This window comes from Myxine glutinosa, chromosome 9, assembly GCF_964187855.1.
Source record: "Myxine glutinosa chromosome 9, kmMyxGlut1.1, whole genome shotgun sequence".
Classification (NCBI taxonomy): Eukaryota; Metazoa; Chordata; class Myxini; order Myxiniformes; family Myxinidae; genus Myxine; species Myxine glutinosa.
In genome coordinates this window covers 35,296,438-35,315,676 of record NC_136269.1, presented here as the reverse complement: position 1 = coordinate 35,315,676, position 19,239 = coordinate 35,296,438, and the positions used below count along the sequence as shown (strand labels likewise).

The following is a 19,239-nucleotide window of genomic DNA, read 5'->3' as shown; positions in this document are numbered from 1 at the left end:
ATGGTGACTATCAGTTAACACCTGTTAACCTTCGCACAAGAAATTTCAAAAAAAGACAAAAAAATTGTTGTTTTTTTGTTTTTGTAAAAATTTGGGAATGTTGGAAAAAGTTCCAAATTTGGGAATTCTGGGAATGTTAGGGAATTCTTTCCCAGACGAAATTTAGGGAATTTAATCCACAGTACGAGATTTAGGGAATTTAATCAGCAAAGCCGAGCCCCAAATTTCTCCACAGTACGAACCCCCAATTTCAATCTGGGTCAAACCCCGAACGGATGTTATTAGGGAATTTTTTAAATCCCGGACGAAGACCCAATTTCGAGCCCACGAGTCAATTGGACGAGCCCCCAATTTCTGTTATGTGTTCCTCCCCGATCCCCTGGTCACGGTGTACCTCCGAATCCCGAGAGGAGCCATGGCAGAAAAATGTGTTATCCTGTGTTAGAAATCAATAGTGAAACCACACGAATGATTTTAAACGAACAAATGTTGTATTAAGAATCACACACAAAAATAACGGTACAACCAATATGAATCCAGAGTGCACTCTATATATCTTAGGATGGTACCATCAGCTAGTCAGATAACTCACTGCGCTCCAAGCGAGTGAAAAAGGACACTCCTCAATGTCTCTATAACTCAAAGGTGATCCCCTCCAGCGAGTGTCAGAGCGAGATTCAATCGAGACCCGCACTCGGTGGATGCGGACGAGGCGTGGGCGTAGCGTAGGAAAAGCGTAGCCAGTCACGTGGTCCGAAACCAAAGGCAAACTCGATGTGCGCGTTCACAGTTCAATCAGCGAACCGCAGCATAATCTTCAAATGCAGCATTTGCACACACACATCCCCGACAGAAGATAGGATGCAGAGAAAAGCTGACGTGTAGCAAAACCTTTTCGGTGAGCGAAGCGTGAGGGTCAAAATGGCCGATGGCTCTTACTTGAGTCGAAGCGACCAGGCAAGGATTCGTCGGAATCTCAGCCTAAACCTGACTACGCAGATTTCTCAATCCCCGCGATAATACCTATCGCAGGATGTCCTTTCAAGGAACTCAAAATTCCCTTGCGACCTTCGTTAGACAACCCTCGCTACGAAGCTCCACGTCATGCGTCTTCTCCGACTTTGCTCGCCACGCCTTCCTCTTCTTTTTCCCCTCCTCTTCCGGTTCCCGATCCTGCTTCCTGTCTCTTTTTTACCATGAACTCTTTTAACCTTTTAACCACAATAACCATTTCCCGTAAACAACAACAATTATAATACATAGAACCAGAAGGGTTTCAAGTGGATGAAAACCACAACAGCAGAAGGGACGAATCCGTAACAGGTGCGTAGGTAGGTAGACCTGCTGGTAGAGCCACACGACCCAGGCCCGAAATTGTGCGAGGGCACTGTATGAAAATTTGTGGGAGTGAGACCCAAGTTTCAAGGGCACCGCAGAATGGGCAATGGGAATTCGGGTTTTTAGAACCACATAGTTTAAAAAGGCCGATTGGCAGGGTACGACCCCGGGTAGTTTAAATGAGTAAATGTCAGTAGTGTAGTTAGGAGATGAGAAATCCCTTCGCACCATCCACAGCCAATCACCAAGGAGGACGAAGGTTTGTACCAAGGACGACCACACCAAGGCTTTGTAGACTGTTTGAGTTGTAAAGACGCATCACGATGTAGTGTGACATTGTGGTTGTTCCATTCCTTCCTTCCTGGGAGGGATTGGGAGACGAATTCGGAAGTAGAGGGGGATATGGGAGACAGGACATAGAGACGGATTATAAATACTGTATAAGGAGGGCTAGGGTAGTGTTAGCCGACGGTGGGGGGTACGGACGGCTAGGGATGAGTCTGCTCTGCTCACTCTTCCGCGCCCCTCGTGCTGCATTACCTTGTTTTGCTGTGTGCCGTTGCACCCTTTCAGCTTTGGTGGTCGTGCTTTGTCTCTCCCCCCACCCCAGGACCATTTTGGAGGTGGAACTGTGCAGCACCATCGACCTGTGCAGCATCTTGCTGCGCATTGTTACATTTGTGCAGCCGAAATGCGAAGCATTTGCTGCCATATCCTTTTGTTGTAACTTTGCTGCACCTGTGCAGCACTTTGCGACCACAAACACTTTGCTGCACATTATTACACTCATGGACCACAAGCCTTGTGGCCTTGCACCTCTGCTGTGCAGTACCTTGCTGCAACATCACCTTGCATCGTCGGACCACTTGTTTTGAGTGGCATTAATGTCACGCAGTCGGACCACATAAGGTTGTCCCTGCCTGACAAAGGAAAGAAATAAAAGCATTTTGTTGTGCCTTTTTATTTAATATGGTGTGCAAGGAATGAGAAGATTTGTAAGTTAGATAGCCCTGAAGATTAAAAATGGCCTGTATGCTGGTCCGGGGGCTAGCCGGTTTGATAGGTACACAGAAGAAGCAAGAAGCAAGATGCAAAAACCAAGCAGCAAGTGTTATCATTTAATTGATGAGTGTTTTGTGTTTTTGCTGTGCTTTCTCTCCCCTCCAATCTTCTCTTCCAAAAAGAACAGGTCCTGGGTCATAGAATTGTGAATAAATTAAGTTTTTTGTGCTTGTAAATAAAAAATGCTGCCCACCGGCTATGTGTTTAGTTTGACAAATTACGGAATTCGGTTAATTGTGGGCGTGAATCTGTTAGATAGCTACTCAACGCAATAGGGGGGACATATTTATTGTTGTAAAACTGTCGCATACACGGGTTAGAGTAAATGTTAGGGTGAACCACACCTAGATGTCACATGTAAAAGTAAAAGTAATTTTGCATGTCATTCTCAAAACCGGTCGTTCCAGTTGTTGGGTTCGACTCGGCGACGAGTCTGACGAAGGAGAGTGGTAGTGTTGCGGTTTTGTGTTTTTACAAATAAAGGTAAATTTTCCCCCTCATAGTTTAGTCACACTACAGCACGTAGCCTTGCGATAGTTCAGTTATTTCTTCGTAAATGTAAGCATAATCCTTTTCCTGTGTTAGTTTTGCGTTGAGTAGAATAATGAGAGTTAGGTTTCCCTCCAATGCTTTATGCCGCCTCGATGCTTTGGTTTTTGGCGCAAATTACCACGAGGCCGGCCTGACAAGTCGAGGCAAGCCGAAGGAAGGCGGGGAAGGAGTGATGGTAAGCACGAGCCACCAATCAGGGCTCAAGGGGAGTGGCTTACGACTGTGGCAAAGGCGTGGTTTGGAACATTCGATGCGGACTAAGGGCGTGGCAATATAACCCTTTGCGCAAAGCCCCCACCCCAGTTATGGGAGAGGCGCTTGAGAGTTGAACAAGTTATGGGAGAGGCGCTTGAGAGTTGAACAAGTTATGGGAGAGGAGCTTGAGAGTTGAACAAGTTATGGGAGAGGCGCTTGAGAGTTGAACAAGTTATGGGAGAGGCGCTTGAGAGTTGAACAAGTTCTGAGGAGAGGTGCGATGAAACAAGTCAAGCAGTTCTGAGGAGAGGTGCGTTGAAACAAGTCAAGCAGTTTTTAGGGGAGAGGCGTTTGAACAAGTTGAACGCTCGGTTGAGCTTGAGGCAAATCCCCTATTGAGTTACGCGAGTGAAAGCGCGCCGTTGATTAATCGCGCTGTGAGAAACCGCCGAGCCAGGCGATAGACACGCATGTTCGCCAGCCTGCCTTTGTTCGTGATACGTGCCGCAAGGATCCCTCCCGCCTGCCTGCCTGCCTTCATCGAGGGACGTGCTGTGACCGGCAGAGGGCCATGCCGGGCGAGCTGTTCCTGAACAACGGGGCCGGCGCGTCCAGTGCATGAACATTTCCTTCTTTCATTCCCCCTGTGAGTGTGAACGGGCCCATGTCTGGGCAATAAGCTAAGACTGTATAAGACTGCCTTGTGTCTCTGCTTTCAACCGAATCGTTGTAAATAATAATGAAATCGTGTTATTCCTTTGATTCTACCGCTTTTGTGTTTTCCCTCATTGACTTAGCGTGGTACGAATAATTAATTATCGCTCTAATCGGGTTCCAATACAAGATAAGTGCACGGACCACGCGGTATGTCATCCGCTCGGATGTACTCAAATTACACATGGTTCGTGCGAGACTTGATCCCCGCTTCCACGGCGGCGTAGGTATTTAGGTACGTGCGAGAATTGTCCCGAAACCCTGTCCTGCGTCTGCCCGGGAGTGGCGACTCAAAGTCTCGCAGTTGCGACGACCCAAAAAGAACAAGGGGCTTAATCTCCCCTTGGTAAGGGCAGGAGGGTCGCGGTGAAAATCGTAACAATATATATTTATATATATATTGTTGCGATTTGGGGAAACCACAAAAAAGTAATGGCAACCACCACACAGGTCCCTTAGAATAGTTATTTCTTAGCAGACCATTATCTCAGCCCTCTTCCCCTTATTTTGGGTTATTATGTCGTTAGGAGTTGGGGAAGGGAAAAGCCAGGCCCTCCACTCATAAGGGATATTTTGCCAGGCAGTGCATGCAGGCTCAAAAGCATACCAACCAGGTGCGTGCTCAAATTTACCTGTCGTGCTGGAATCCACGAGATGAAGCGACACTCCACCAATCAGGGCCTGAAGAACGTCAGAGCAGCTTGAGGGAGCGGAGTAACGGGCTCCACCAATCAGGAGCCAGGACCGTCACGTAGTACAGTCGAACACCCCCCCCCCCCCCACCCTCGGAGAGGGCGAACAAAAGGCCATTGCACACGTGTTCATTGGCTCTCTCTGCCGGGTTTCACCAAGCACGTGCCTACAATTCTCTCTCTTGTCCCTGGACCTTGTTGCCTCGACATGTGTTTTCTCTCCCTTTTTGCCGGTTTCAACGAGCACGTGCCTGCATTATCCTATTCGCCTTGGACTTTGCTCGATCTGCACGTATTCATTGCTCTCTGCTGGCTGCCGGACTCACTCTCGATGCACGTGTGCACGACCTCAACTGCCCAAGTCCGTGCTGACGATCGACCTCACCTGCCCAAGTCCGTGCTTACGATCGACCTCACAAGCCCAAGTCCGTGCTGACGATCGACCTCACAAGCCCAAGTCCGTGCTGACGATCGACCTCACAAGCCCAAGTCCGTGCTGACGTTTGTTGGTGGAATCGAGACAAAGGCCGCCGCGAGAGGCATCTGGAACATCGTGACCTTTGTGCTAACAGGTTTCCAACGTTCTTTTTTCCCCTCCCATCCCCCCCCCCCCTTTACTCCCCCGCGCCCCCGTGAATATGTGCTCGGCCCAAGTAGTGTTTATTTGTTGTAATCCTACTAAGACGTAGAATAAGCTAAGTTTCTGCTTCTTGTCCCTTTTTCTTTCCTATTGAATAGTTTCACTGTAAATATTTGTAAAAAATCAAATCGTTAAACGTTTCCTTTTCTTTCTGTCCGTGAATGTATTTTCCTCCATTGATCCGCCATTGCTCACACACAGATTAAAGATTGGCCATAACAAAATTAGCATTACTCTGGCGGTTACCAACGGTTTTTGCTCGGCCGTCTAAAGTGGTGTACCGCCGGAGGGAAGGTACATTTCCCAATTGAAACCGTCACATAGTACAGGTATCACACAATGGTCCAATTGGCGTTCGTAGTTGCTGGATCGCAACCTGCTGAGGTTCGAAGTTATTCGTGCGCAGCAATTGCAAGTCAGATAAGTTCGGGAGGGAATGGAGGCTAGTCCCCTCGTAGTAAACCCGAACCCTGAGCCGTAACATTTTTTTGGTGTTCAGGAGCGGGATTTTGAACCTCCACACCACACAGTAACAATATACACTAAATGCCCAAAAGTATGCGGACACGCATTGCTTATTTCAGCCACACCCATTGCTGACAGGTATATATAATTAAGCACACAGCCATGCAATCTCCATAGACAAACATAGCAGTAGAATGGGCCATACTGAAGAGCTCAGTGACTTTCAATGTGGCACCATCATAGGATGCCACCTTTCCAACAAGTGAGTTCGTCAAATTTCTGCCCTGCTATAGCTGCCAGTCAACTGTAAGTGCTGTTATTGTGAAGTGGAAACGTCTGGGAGCAACAACAGCTCAGCCACAAAGTGTTCTGCCACACAAGTTCAAAGAATGGGACTGCTGAGTGCTGAAGCATGTAGTGCCAAAAATCGTCTGTCCTTGGTTGCAACACTCACTGCCGAGTTCCAAACTCCCTCTGGAAGCAGCATCAGCACAACAACTGTTCGTCGGGAGCTTCATGAAATGGGTTTCCATGGCTGAGCAGCTGCACACAAGCCGCCATTGGACTCTGGAGTGATGAATCACACTTCACCATCTGGTAGTCCGACGGAACGAATCTGGGTTTCGCTGATGCCAGGAGAACTCTACCTGCCCAAATGCATAGTGCCAACTGTAAAGTTTGGTGGAGGAGGGATAATGGTCTGGGGCTGTTTTTCATGGTTCCGGCTAAACCCCTTAGTTCCAGTGAAGGGAAGTCATGGCGCTACAGCATACAATGACATTCTAGACGATTGTGTGCTTCCAACGTTGTGGTAACAGTTTGGGGAAGGCCTTTTCCTGTTTTAGTATGACAATGCCCCCGTGCACAAAGTGAGGTCCATAGAGAAATGGTTTGTCAAGATCGGTGTGGAAGAACTTGACTGGCCTGCACAGAGCCCTGACCGCAACCCTATCGAACACCTTTGGGGTGAATTGGAACACCCATCCCGTGCCAGGCCCAATCGCCCAACATCAGTGCCCGACCTCACTAATGCTCTTGTGGCTGAATGGAAGCAAATCCCCGCAGCAATGTTCCACCATCTAGTGGAAAGCCTTCCCAGAAGAGTGGAGGCTGTTGTAGCAGCAAAGGGGGGGACCAACTCTATACTAATGCCCATGATTTTGGAATGAGATGTGTGATGTTCAGGTGTCCACATACATTTGGTCATGTCGTGTATATATACACATGAACATGTATGTATGTATGAAAGTTTTTGTGATAATGTGTCTGTGTAGTTTGTGTGTTTTGTAAGTAATTAAGCCTTCCGCTATTCCTATAGGATAGGGGAAGGCTTATTGCTGTTGTAAAGTTTGGTTCTACAAAAAGGCCCCCAATTTTTTAATGGTATAATAAAGCTTCTTAGACCACTGGAAGTACTAAACCATCGTTTAGAAGAATTTTTTTTTTTCTTCCTGCACTGCTAATTTCCGAAATTTCCGAGCTGTATCTCAGAGCTGGCTCAGACTTTTGGAATGAAATTTTGCAACAATAATGTGAAAAGACGTCTTGTGGGGTTGACATGATTTTTTTGACCATGACTTAATTGTTTTTAATGATATGACCTAATTATAGACATTTTAACATTTTTATACCTCCGTTGATGAAGTCGCCGCAGGCATTATGTTTTCAGGCTGGCCGTCCCTCAGTCCGTCCGTGATAGGTTTTCGTTTCCGCGATAACTTGAGAACGCCTGAAGGGATCGTATTCAAACTTGGTGCAGGTATGTATATTGAGGTAAAGATGAACAGAAAATATGTTGGGGTCACGAGGTCAAAGGCCAAAGGTCAGAGGTCATGCTAGGTAAAAAATCCTGTTACCACGATAACTTGTTTCAGTGAAGTTTGTCCCGAGGTACAATGATGGGATTCTGACCAAATTTGGTACACTTATGTATAATGATGTAAAGATGCACTGATTATATTTTGGGATCAAGAGGTCAAAGGTCAAAGTCTGTAATATGTCTATAACTTGAGAATGACTGAAGTGATCAAATTCAAACTTGGTACAAGTATGTATAATGATGTAAAGATTAACTGATTATTTTTTGGGGGTGAGGTTTAAAGGTCAAAGGCCTAATAGGTCTATAACTTGAGCACGGCTGAAATGATCTAATTCAAACTTGGTACACATACTGTATGTATTGTTGTGGATATGAGAATGGTTTGTTTTTTTTGTTGTTGTAGTGTAAATTGTTGTAAAGATCACCCTTTGTAAATGTCATGATCCTTGTAAATACCTCCGTAGTGTAAAGGTCAAAGGGCGTCTCGGTAGTTATTCCATGAAACACCACATTGCAGGACCCGATAAAACCCTTGTTCAGTAGCTTATATCTTATTATGTGTCTTAGGGTAAGGCCGTGTCTCCCATTAATTTAAAAACTCCATTGCACCAAGTGAAATAAGAGTAGATCCCCTTTCATTTCATTTCAATGGCCAACTGCATTTTGAGCGGTTTTCTTCAACCACCATTGGCCACGAGGCAAGGTTGGGGAAGAAAGGCGTGCCCGCCCGTCGTCATCAAGGGCGGAGCCATAGGGTCGCGCGACCAATCAGGGCCGAGGTGAGCACACCGATGGGCGTGACCTGAAGGCCGGCGGCTTAATCGCTGGAGGCGTTATAAAAGCGCGGGCGCAAGAGTGATGAGGAGCGCGTAGAGAGGTCCATGACAAGAGCTGAGTTGGTCGTCAGGGGTGGTCAGTGGTTGCGTTGAGTGGTTGCGTTGAGTTGTCGGTGGAGAAAGAGTGGTTGGACCAAGAAAGAGAGAGGAGAGAACCCCTCACGCCAGACCCCCCACCAGCGCGTCGGCTCCACCAAGCAGCTCCGACCCGTGATCCCGCGCACACGACAGGCTCAGTGGCATCAGCGGCCATCGAGGTCCAGCCCGACGTCCCGTGCGGGATCAAGCTCCAGCCAGCTCCGTGCCGTCCTCCCCCTCCAGACACACACCTCCTTCCAGCCAATCCACTCAGCAATTCCCCGCGTGAGTCTGTGTCTTCGTTTGTTCTGTCCTGGGTAGTAATTAAGCCTGTTAGGTAAGCTAGTATTTTCCCTGTGTCTCTAAAAGCTTCTGTATATTATTTTATTATCTTTCCTTCTCCTTGGTTACTTTGAGCCTGTAAATAGTAATAAATAGTAATCGTATTTCAAACCTTTCTTTGCCTTCGTCTTCCTTTTCTTCACATCCGTGTCGTCTTAGTCTTTTCCCGATTGAATAGCGGTGGCGCGATACGGCCAACGTTTGGGTAAATCGGGTTTAGTCAGGGAACAACTGTTCGGCCGCGGTTATACCTCCGCTCGGTAAAAATACCATCCTAATCCACGGACCGCAACAAATTGGTGTCGGGGAGTGAGATACGAGGCCCGAAGCATGCTTAACGCGCTCAAAATTACAAGCAGCTGGAAATTGTTTTGTTTTTAAAGGAAAACCCGAATTTTGAAATCGCGCCATGGCTGGTCAAGGCGACGGGATGCCGGTGGGAGAGATAGACGGGGTGGAATCGACCCAGGACCTCGGGGAAATGTATATGGAGGAAGTGGTTGAGGGGGTATCAGGTGCACAAAATGGCGTCCTCGCGCACGTGGTTGTAGCGGCACCAAATTTTGCCGCGCCCGTGACGGAAGCAGCACCAAATTGCGCTGCGCACGTGGTCGCGGCAGCCGAGCCAGAAATGCCAGAGTACATGCGAGTCTTTATGATTCAAATGATGGCAAAAATGGATGCCCAAAATGATAAGCCCACCTGAGAGCAAAGAGAAATGAGTGAGCAATTGGGGGTAATGAGGGACGAAGCAAGGGGTACCGGTGAGGGATTAGGAAAAAAATTTGAGGGGTTAGACAATGGGATAAAAGAGGTAAAGAATGGGTTAACGGGGGTGGAAAATAGAATGGCTGCCCAGGAGAATCAGATAGAGGAGGTGAAAAATGGGTTAATGGGGTTAGAAAATAGAATGGAAGGCAAATTGCGGGAAAGAGGGGAGCAATCCGCCCGAGAAATTAAACAAATGGGAGAGCAGATAGAGGAGGTGAAAATCGGGGTAGAAACCAAATTGGATGCTCAGAGGGATGAATTGGGACAGATGAGGGTGGCATCTACAAAAGAGAGGGAGGAGATGAAAGAGGAGATACGACGAGGTGTAAGTGAGGAGGTCTCGGGGGTACGCGAGGAGGTAAAGCAAGGTGAAAAGCGTATAGAGAAAGAGGTGAGAAATGGAACGGCAAAGTTACAAGGGGGCATAGAGGACCTGACGGAGGAGGTGGAACAGCTGACGGAGGGACAGACGGAGTTAGTGGAGCAGGTTCAAAGGAACACTGCGGTACTAGGAGGGTTAAAGGCGACACAAAAAGAAATTTAAAATGACTTAATAGCGACACAGAGGCAATGTCAGATGGTACGTGAGGGAATGACAATGAGGTTGGACGAGGTGACAGAGGTAATGGAGACAAAGGACCGGCAGGTGAGGACGCACATAGAGACGGTCAAAATAGCCTTAGAGGACGAACTTGAGAAGACGCACCGGGAAATAAAAGAGGTGAAGCAAAAATTAGAGGAAGTGGAAGAAGAGGTGAGTGAAATTAAGAAGAGACGGACAGAAACTAAGAGAGAAATACAGGAGGAGGTGATGGAATATGTGCAAGGTCGGTGCTCAACTCATAATGGTGTGCTCACTAACCAAATAAAGAGTTTGCAGGTGGCGAAGGAGGTGCGGAGACGAGGTGCCAAGGTGAGTGGCGATATACGTGGAAATGTACATGATGTGAGGAAAGCTTCAGTCGGCTTGGGGGTTGATGTGGACCCGGGTGTTCGTGAGAGGCCGTTGGTGAAGTGTGCGACAGGTACGGTGTGCGAAAGAGGAGGTGTGCGAGAATGTCCGACTCTGGGGTGTGTGAGGAAAAAGTGCGCGCCGAGGAAAGAGTGTGCTGTCGAGAGTGAGTCGGTCGTAGCGCGTGTGCGAGGGAGCACATGGAAGCACGTAGTGAGGAGTGTTACAGAGGATGTAACGGAAGAGGGTGCGCGAGAAAGGTGTGTAACGGACAGGTGCATGGGGAAAGAGTGCGCTGTCAAGAGTAAGGGAGGATGCACACCTGTGGTGAGTGTTACGGAGGAAGTAACGGGAGAGTGTGCGCAAGAGAGTGCGCGAGAAAGGTGTGTAACGGACAGGTGCGTGAGGAAAGAGTGCGCTGTCGAGAGTAAGGGTGAGTGCGCTGTCAAGAGTGGAGGTGAGAGTAGTGAGAGTGACACGGAGCATGAGTTGGTTGTGACAGGTGAGCGAGGAAGTACACCTGGAATGGAAGGAAGCACACCTAGAATGGTAGAGCGTGTGTGGGAATGCACACTTGAGTTGGTAGTGAGGCACGTGGTTGGGTGTGCGAGTGAGAGCACACCTGTGATTGTCACAGAGGAGGTGACCGAGGAGGGAGTGCGAAGAGGTGTGTTGGTGAGGTGTGCGAACAACGAGAGTGTGCAAAGGTGTTCGGTGGTCAGGTGTGTGACCAAGTCTGTGAGCGGAATGAGTGTACCTGAGTGTGTTAGCGAAGGTGCAATGACGAGGAGCATGGGAACAGCTGGATGTATGAGCAAGGAACGGGCTGCGGGGTGTAAGCATGCAGGTGAGGCATCGACGGTAACCGGGTTAGCGGTTAGAGCGACTTATAGCCGAATCGGGCCCTCGGTGCGCGTCGGGCAGCTTCGCGTGCCGCGAGGACCAGCGGGGATCCGAACCACGGCGGGTTCGAAAGGACCGCCGTACGTGATCCACGCTGGGCCGCGTTTGGAACGGCCGCATCCGTGCTCCACTAGGCGGAGCGGGCAGCCCGATAGGAAGGGTCGTCATGGCGACCCCTTTTTGTTGAGACGTTCCGGCAGGTCGAGATCGGGCCATTGGATGGCTCCGTGCCGAGGTGGTGCGTGGGATCTCGGCCCGGGTAAACCTCCTTCCCTTCACCGAGTGTCGGACGCATCCAGCCGCCGGCACCAAACAACCCGCATTCATTGCTCGGCTTTACGAAGCCGGGCTGTGGAAGTGAATTGGCGCACCGAGGGGCATTAGCAAGTAGACTGTAATGATGAGGATAGTGGTCTGGACCCGAAATTAGAAAAACAAAATTTAATGATTGGCAAAGGATTGGCAGTAATGATTGGCAGATGATGGGTAGAGTGATTGGCAAATTTTTGATTGGCTGAAATTTGGTGAGCAAAATTTATAGTAAGAGATGCCCCATGTGATGGGATGGCAACTCTGTCATCCCTCACAGAGGGGGGCAAAGGAGCACTAGTTTTATGGGGTTGATGGCAGTGAAAACTAGCCCGGGAGGGTTAGGATATATCGTGTGTAGGGCCCTAGAGATTGACATTAGGTAACGTTAAGGTTAGGTAGTGACAGATACAGGTAGCTGGGGACGTAGGTAGATTAGTGTGGATGATAATGACGTGGGAGCGCAATAGTTTAAAGGGGCGACTGGGAAGCGCAAGTTTCAGAGGGGAGTAGTTAGATGAGATGATGCCGTGTGAGTGTTGGAGGTGTATTGCGAAGTGTAAGGAACAGGTGTGATTGCACAGGTGTGCAACTGGACAGGTGTGTGGAGCAGTGTATGAGTAAGAGTGATAGTGATAGTGATGTGTATTGTGTTGACCAAATGGTCCAGGGAGAAGGAGGGTGCAGGTGGCACCAGGTGTGAGTGCACAGGTTTGCACCAACAGGTGTGTGGAATACATGGAGTGCGGAATATATGGAGTATTGGAATGGATGGTCGTGGAGTGAGTATGATGGAAACTATGGAGTGGAGTGGATGGTGCGAAGGTGTGAATGGGGGAAGAGTGGACCCCCATCACGAATACCCGGGGCGGGTAGTGTAAGTGTTAGGTAGAGGGTATAGGTAAATTGTGGTTGGATATTGGCATCTGTGGTGCGGGTGGAAGAATGATGTTTGGATGGGTGCATTAGTGTTGTGGAAATGGCTGGGCGTGTAGCCTGTTAGTGTGTGTAGTTGGTTTGGGCACTCCACCACTGTGAGGATGTCGGCCAGGTGAGGCCGCAGGTGGGCTCTGGGAGCCGGTCGTAGTTGTTGTGGATGGGGCCCGAGGATCCGGAGGACGGACCCGGGTAGCCCAGTGCCAGAGGGCACCGAGTGGGGTGACAGAGCCAGGAGGGGCCTTCCCCAGTTAGTTAGGTTAGGGTGAGGAGCTAGGTAAGCTCGGGTGGCAACTGCAGTGGTGGAGGTGTGCAGGTGGGTAGACCTGCTGGGAGAGCTACACGTCACAGCCCAGAAATTGTGCAAGGGCACCGGGAGATGAATCGGGGGAGTGAGACCCCAAATTGAGCAGCACCACAGTTTGGACAATGGGAATTGGTTTTTAGAACCTATAGTGTAAGTTGGCCAATGGATTGGCAGGGAAAGACCCCGGGTAGTGTAAGGTGTGTTAATGTCATTTAGAGGATAGTTAGGATTGAAGTCTCCTCGCACCATCTACATGCACTCACCTGGGATGACGTACCTCCACACCATGCCATGTTTTGTTATTTTATTGTGCAGATGTTTGGTTTGTGAGACGCATCATGATGTGGGTGTGACATTGTGCTTGATGTTCCATCTCTCCCTCCTTATGAGGATTGATGACGAATTGGGTGATGGCAAATTTTGGCTAGAGGGATTGTGGAGACGAATTTGGTATAAGGGAAATATGGGAAGATGTGACAGTAGTGACGAATTTGTAAATGTGTAGATTTTGTACATATGGGGTAAGGGCAAGCAAGGGTAGTGTAGGTGACAGGGGGGTGACGTACGGTAGGGACGAGCTTTCTCACTTCGCTCTCCGTACGCATTTCGCCCTGCATTGCCTTGTTTGATGTGTACCCTTGTGACCTTACCCCTCGCTCATCTGTCTTCCCCCTTTTGTCTCCCACATGACCTGTGCGCCATTGGGCACCGAGGGGAGCGTGCGTGAGTCGGCCATTGTGCGCCCGGAACTCCCAGAACCAGCTGTCTGCATCGATGCACCACATTATGGACCACATGTCTGTGGCCGAGCACCACTGATGGACCCCATGGGTTGGGGCATGGCCCCTCTGCTGGAACCGGCCATGAGGGCCCGAAATCCTGCTGGCGGACCTTGATCACAGGGCACCGATGCCCCACAGGTGAACCACACGTAGTCGGCCCTGTGGGCCATAAATAAAGAAAATAACATGGACACGTTGGGTGCAAGTTTTAATGCAAATAGGCCGCCAGCAAAGGAAAAAGACATCTGGAAGAGAAATAATAATAGCCAGCAGAGGGAGCCGAAGAGCAAGAGACCACCTGCAGGGTTAGGGGTTGTTGGTTTATTTTTATTGATTAACTGTGGTGACTGCACCGATTGGTGCTTGAGGGTGTGTTGGTGCGTTATAGGTGCTTTCATGGTGCATTGATGCAGAGCAGACTGTCTCCCCCCCCAGAAAGAACAATTACAGGTCCTGGGTTAGTTTTGTAAATAAAAGTAGCGTCAATTGTAAATAATGCTCCCCACCGTCAGTGTATAGTTTGAAGACCATTCCGCAATTCGGTTAACTGTGGGCGTAAGTCTGTTAGGCAGGGTGCAATGGAGCAGCGGGACACATTTATTTATGTTTTAAAACTGTCGCACTCAGGGTCAGGTTAAAAGTAGAGGGAACTACACCTACGTGTCACACTAAATTTAAGTTGTAGGCCCGGGACGTGCCTAAGAGGAGGAGGGTGCAGTGTTGTGGATATGAGAATGGTTTTTTTTTTTTGTTGTTGTAGTGTAAATTGTTGTAAAGATCACCCTTTGTAAATGTCATGATCCTTGTAAATACCTCCGTAGTGTAAAGGTCAAAGGGCGTCTCGGTAGTTATTCCATGAAACACCACATTGCAGGACCCGATAAAACCCTTGTTCAGTAGCTTATATCTTATTATGTGTCTTAGGGTAAGGCCGTGTCTCCCATTAATTTAAAAACTCCATTGCACCAAGTGAAATAAGAGTAGATCCCCTTTCATTTCATTTCAATGGCCAACTGCATTTTGGGTGGTTTTCTTCAACCACCATTGGCCACGAGGCAAGGTTGGGGAAGAAAGGCGTGCCCGCCCATCGTCATCAAGGGCGGAGCCATAGGGTCGCGCGACCAACCAGGGCCGAGGTGAGCACACCGATGGGCGTGACCTGAAGGCCGGCGGCTTAATCGCTGGAGGCGTTATAAAAGCGCGGGCGCAAGAGTGATGAGGAGCGCGTAGAGAGGTCCATGACAAGAGCTGAGTTGGTCATCAGCGGTGGTCAGTGGTTGCGTTGAGTGGTTGCGTTGAGTTGTCGGTGGAGAAAGAGTGGTTGGACCAAGAAAGAGAGAGGAGAGAACCCGTCACGCCAGACCCCCCACCAGCGCGTCGGCTCCACCAAGCAGCTCCGACCCGTGATCCCGCGCATACGACAGGCTCGGTGGCATCAGCGGCCGTCGAGGTCCAGCCCGACGTCCCGTGCGGGATCAAGCTCCAGCCAGCTCCGTGCCGTCCTCCCCCTCCAGCCACACACCTCCTTCCAGCCAATCCACTCAGCAATTCCCTGCGTGAGTCTGTGTCTTCGTTTGTTCTGTCCTGGGTAGTAATTAAGCCTGTTAGGTAAGCTAGTATTTTCCCTGTGTCTCTAAAAGCTTCTGTATATTATTTTATTATCTTTCCTTTTCCTTGGTTACTTTGAGCCTGTAAATAGTAATAAATAGTAATCGTATTTCAAACCTTTCTTTGCCTTCGTCTTCCTTTTCTTCACATCCGTGTCATCTTAGTCTTTTCCCGATTGAATAGCGGTGGCGCGATACGGCCAACGTTTGGGTAAATCGGGTTTAGTCGGGGAACAACTGTTCGGCCGTGGTTATACCTCCGCTCGGTAAAAATAACATCCTAATCCGCGGACCGCAACAGTATAATGATGTAAAGATTAACTGATTAGATATTGGGGTCCCGAGGTCAAAGGTCAGAGGTAATGTCAAGTAAAAATGTGATAACTTGTGAACAGCTGAAGGGATTTAAATTAATACTTGGTACAGGTATATATAATGATGTAAACATAAACTGATTAAATTTTGGGGTCAAGAGGTCAAAGGTCAGAGGTCATGTCAGGTAAAAATGTGATAACTTGAGAACAGCTGAATGGATTTAAAGCAAACTTGGTACAAGTATTATTTTAAAAAACCACCTTTAGAGGCCATTTTTCCCTGCAAAGCGGGGGTTGGCCTTTTTCGGGGACCGTGGTTGTTGTTGTTTTTCGGTCCCCTTTTTGAAGCAATGTTTTACGGCCGGATGCCCTTCCTGACGCCAACCCTTTTTGCCGCCTTTAACGACAAACAGGGAATTACCAGTGAACTGGTACTCAATTAGCCGACCTCGGAAGGATGACAGGCTGAGATGACAGGCTGAGTCAACCCCCCTGGCGTTAATTCAGCGATCGACCGGGATTCGAACCCAGGATCCTAGGTATCCTAAGCCGGCACCCTAGCCACTAGCCCAACACCAGGGATCACAAGTATTATAATGATGTAATAATATGGGCGGAGGCATATCGGTAGACGTCGGCGTCGTGACATCAAAGAGTGTCGTTCTAGTTCACCATAACTCGACCAAGCTGTGTCCGATCAGAACAAAATTGCCCTTTCTATATAGTGTAGGGCATGACGAATTTATGTTTAATTTATATCATACCCCTCTTTGGCTGAAGGCCAGGTGTTAGACCCTTAGGTGTACTGAACTACCATTTAGGTTTTCCTCCCTCCTTTTTGTGGTATGTCTGAATAAAGGTGGCATGTCTGATTATATTATGCCACCGAGGTATAATATAACCACCGAGGACCACCGAGGCACTCGGAAACATGGTGGTGGGATGAGGAAGTTGGAAAGAGGATTGACGAGAAGAGGAAGAATTTCAAGGAGTGGCAGAAGGCGAAGGGTATGGGAGCAGAAAACGCAGAGCATGAAAGTTATAATAGTAAGGGCATTTTATGAGATATTTCACAAATCTGTTAACTAAATTGTTACCAAAAAATTTCTTCACCAATATGTTTGTAAAGGTGTGTAATAACATGTGTTAAAATGTTGAAGTTCAACTCCCGTGGGAAACCCAGAAAAAAAGCTGTTGAATTCGGGTACCGAAAAATTATTTTCGAGAATTTTTATTTTTTTTAATCGGCCCTTAAGTAACTTATGAGGGGTCAAATAAGGGTTTTCATGATTCTGAGTTGATTGTTAACATTTATATTTTCACTTTTACATTTACACACAAAGTAGCTTTTATTTCACATACATATATAATACTCAAGAGTTATTTCTCATTCACAATGTCAGAAGTTTCAACAGTCATTGTCTATGTCTTCTTCAGACTCAACAACATCATGACTGCAGTTTCTGCATGTAATGCCATTACAGACTCCACAGGCCGAGATGCACGTGACCCCATTCTTCTTGCAGCTGCATCGCCGGTTGCTGCAATCTCCATGACAATTACAGCTCGTGAACTGCAATAGCTCCTCAGGAGCCGTGGGGTCCAGTGTTGGAACTGGCTCATACCCATGCACACCTATTGTCCATCCATAGTCACTGGGGTTCAGAGACATGCTCTGTAGAAGGATCCAGTCTCGGGTCTGCAGGTAGGCACGGAGTGAATGTTGTGCAGCTGCACCCTCTGTTGGAGGTAGAGTCTCTGGTTTGATCACTCCTGCCGCTGCCCAGAGTGTGTCCCCTGGAGTGAGGAGTGGCTGATCATGAGCCAGGGAGGGGGAAAGCTCAGCGAGGGGGAGAAACATGATCGCGTTCGTTCCTATCTGTTTCCTGTTCGTAAATGGAATAATCTTTACTTCAGTTCCTCTCAGGATCTTAGCTTTGTCGAGTGCCTTCAACTTCACCTGGGGGAAAGCTGCTGTTGTCTGTGGATCTGGCAAAGGTGGTGCCAGAGAGGTGACTTCGATCCAACCCATTGAGTGAAAGGGAGTGTTTCTGTGAATAGAGACAATGTTTAAATCTATATTGTCTCCAACAAACTGAGTGACTGCATTGTTTGTTTCCCCAACCTCCATAAAGACCACCTGATCATTACTTGACAATTCACTTTCACTGGCTGGCACTTTGGCTGTCATCACTGATTGATCCTCAAGCGCAGCATCAACCGCAACCTCATCATTGATCTGTTCATCGGGTTCCTCCACAATGGTGTCAAGAGTGCCAGAAGTATCTGGAACATCATCTCCACTCCTACTATTAAGGAAGCAGTATTTGTAGTTTTGTGTCTCCGTGTAAGACTCAGTGTATCCCAGCCGGTGGAACTTGTTGAGCATCCATTTTGACCCAAATCTATGATCAAGTTGTATGGCAAGCCCCATTTGGTGTGGCAATACTCCAGACCGAGGTCGACAGGCCTTAATAAAATTCTGCCCCCAAACGGCAACTCTTTCGTCTGTCTTGACAATCGGTCTCAAGAACATCTGAAGGCTTGCAGGAACAAGTGTCAGCTGACTATCGATGTCAGTCATACTGTGTGTGGTGGGGTATGACTTTGGACCTAAATCAATCAAGGCAATATCATTGGATATGAACTTGAGTGCCGTCTTTATGATCTGAGTCTTCTCATCTCCATGGTCAAGATTAGCATGATGCACTCGCAGAATATTGTCGGTGCCATCTTTGAGACAGAGTACATCTGCCCTTCTTTCCTGTGTTGTGAAATACAAGGTGTCTTCGTATTTCACTAGAAGTTTTATCTTTAGCCAATGCTTTGAATAAGAAAGGCTCTTCTCTGGTGACTGATCAAACTCCTGCAGCTTTTCATGGACTTGGTCCATGTTCATTACCCCATGCTCTAATTCTGAGTCTAACCATTCGCAGAATTCAATAAAAACTGCCTCTCGCTCCTCATCAATACTCCCCTGTCCTCTCTTCCTTTTTCCTTCCTCATCAGTCTTGGACAAACTGTCACCTCTCGCAAACATAAGTTTGCATCGCAAATGGTACAGTGTTTCTTCTGCTACCAAGTCGTTGATCCCTTCCAGGCGTCCAGTGACTTCAGTGCCCCAGTCATCCCCGCGACTCCGTGCTGTCTTCAGCAAGCTTGCCTTCAGTGTATCTGCAGTCAAATTATCTGGCACTCTGTATTTCTTTCTAGCTTGTGCTGGATTATTTTTGTAGAGCTGGGCTGGTTGGTTGCAAAGAATGCATACATCCTTATACAGGAGGTCAACTGACTGTGATCTTCTAGAACTGCAGCCAGTTGATGAACTGAACTCACAAGTAGTGCGTCTTCTCTTCAACTTTGATGACTCTTTCTCTGCCTTTGATGCTTGAGCTGACTTCTTGGTGGTTGCAACAAAGTTGTTGTACAGATCATTTTTACACTTCTGGTGGTACCTCAGTTTTCCTTCCTTTTGAGCCTCCTTCATACGTTCCACAACAGTAACATTTTCGACAGTTTCTGCTTGTTTCAATAAAGTTGAGTATCCCTTTGGAGTTGCCTGTATGAGCCTTTCAGCTGGTGTATCCGAGCGTGCACAGATGAAGCAATTGAGCACAGGTGGAGT

The 19,239-nt window shown here is 48.1% G+C and overlaps 1 long non-coding RNA gene across 1 annotated transcript in view; it reads right to left on the bottom strand.

The window, feature by feature from the left end:
* Positions 1-475: 475 nt before the first annotated feature.
* The window catches only part of LOC137435488 (uncharacterized), a 276,336-nt gene continuing 257,572 nt past the window's right edge, over positions 476-19,239 (bottom strand). Inside the window, exon 8 of the long non-coding RNA XR_013624517.1 lies at positions 476-1,699. This is a non-coding gene — a long non-coding RNA (uncharacterized LOC137435488). The remainder of the gene's footprint in view (positions 1,700-19,239) is intronic.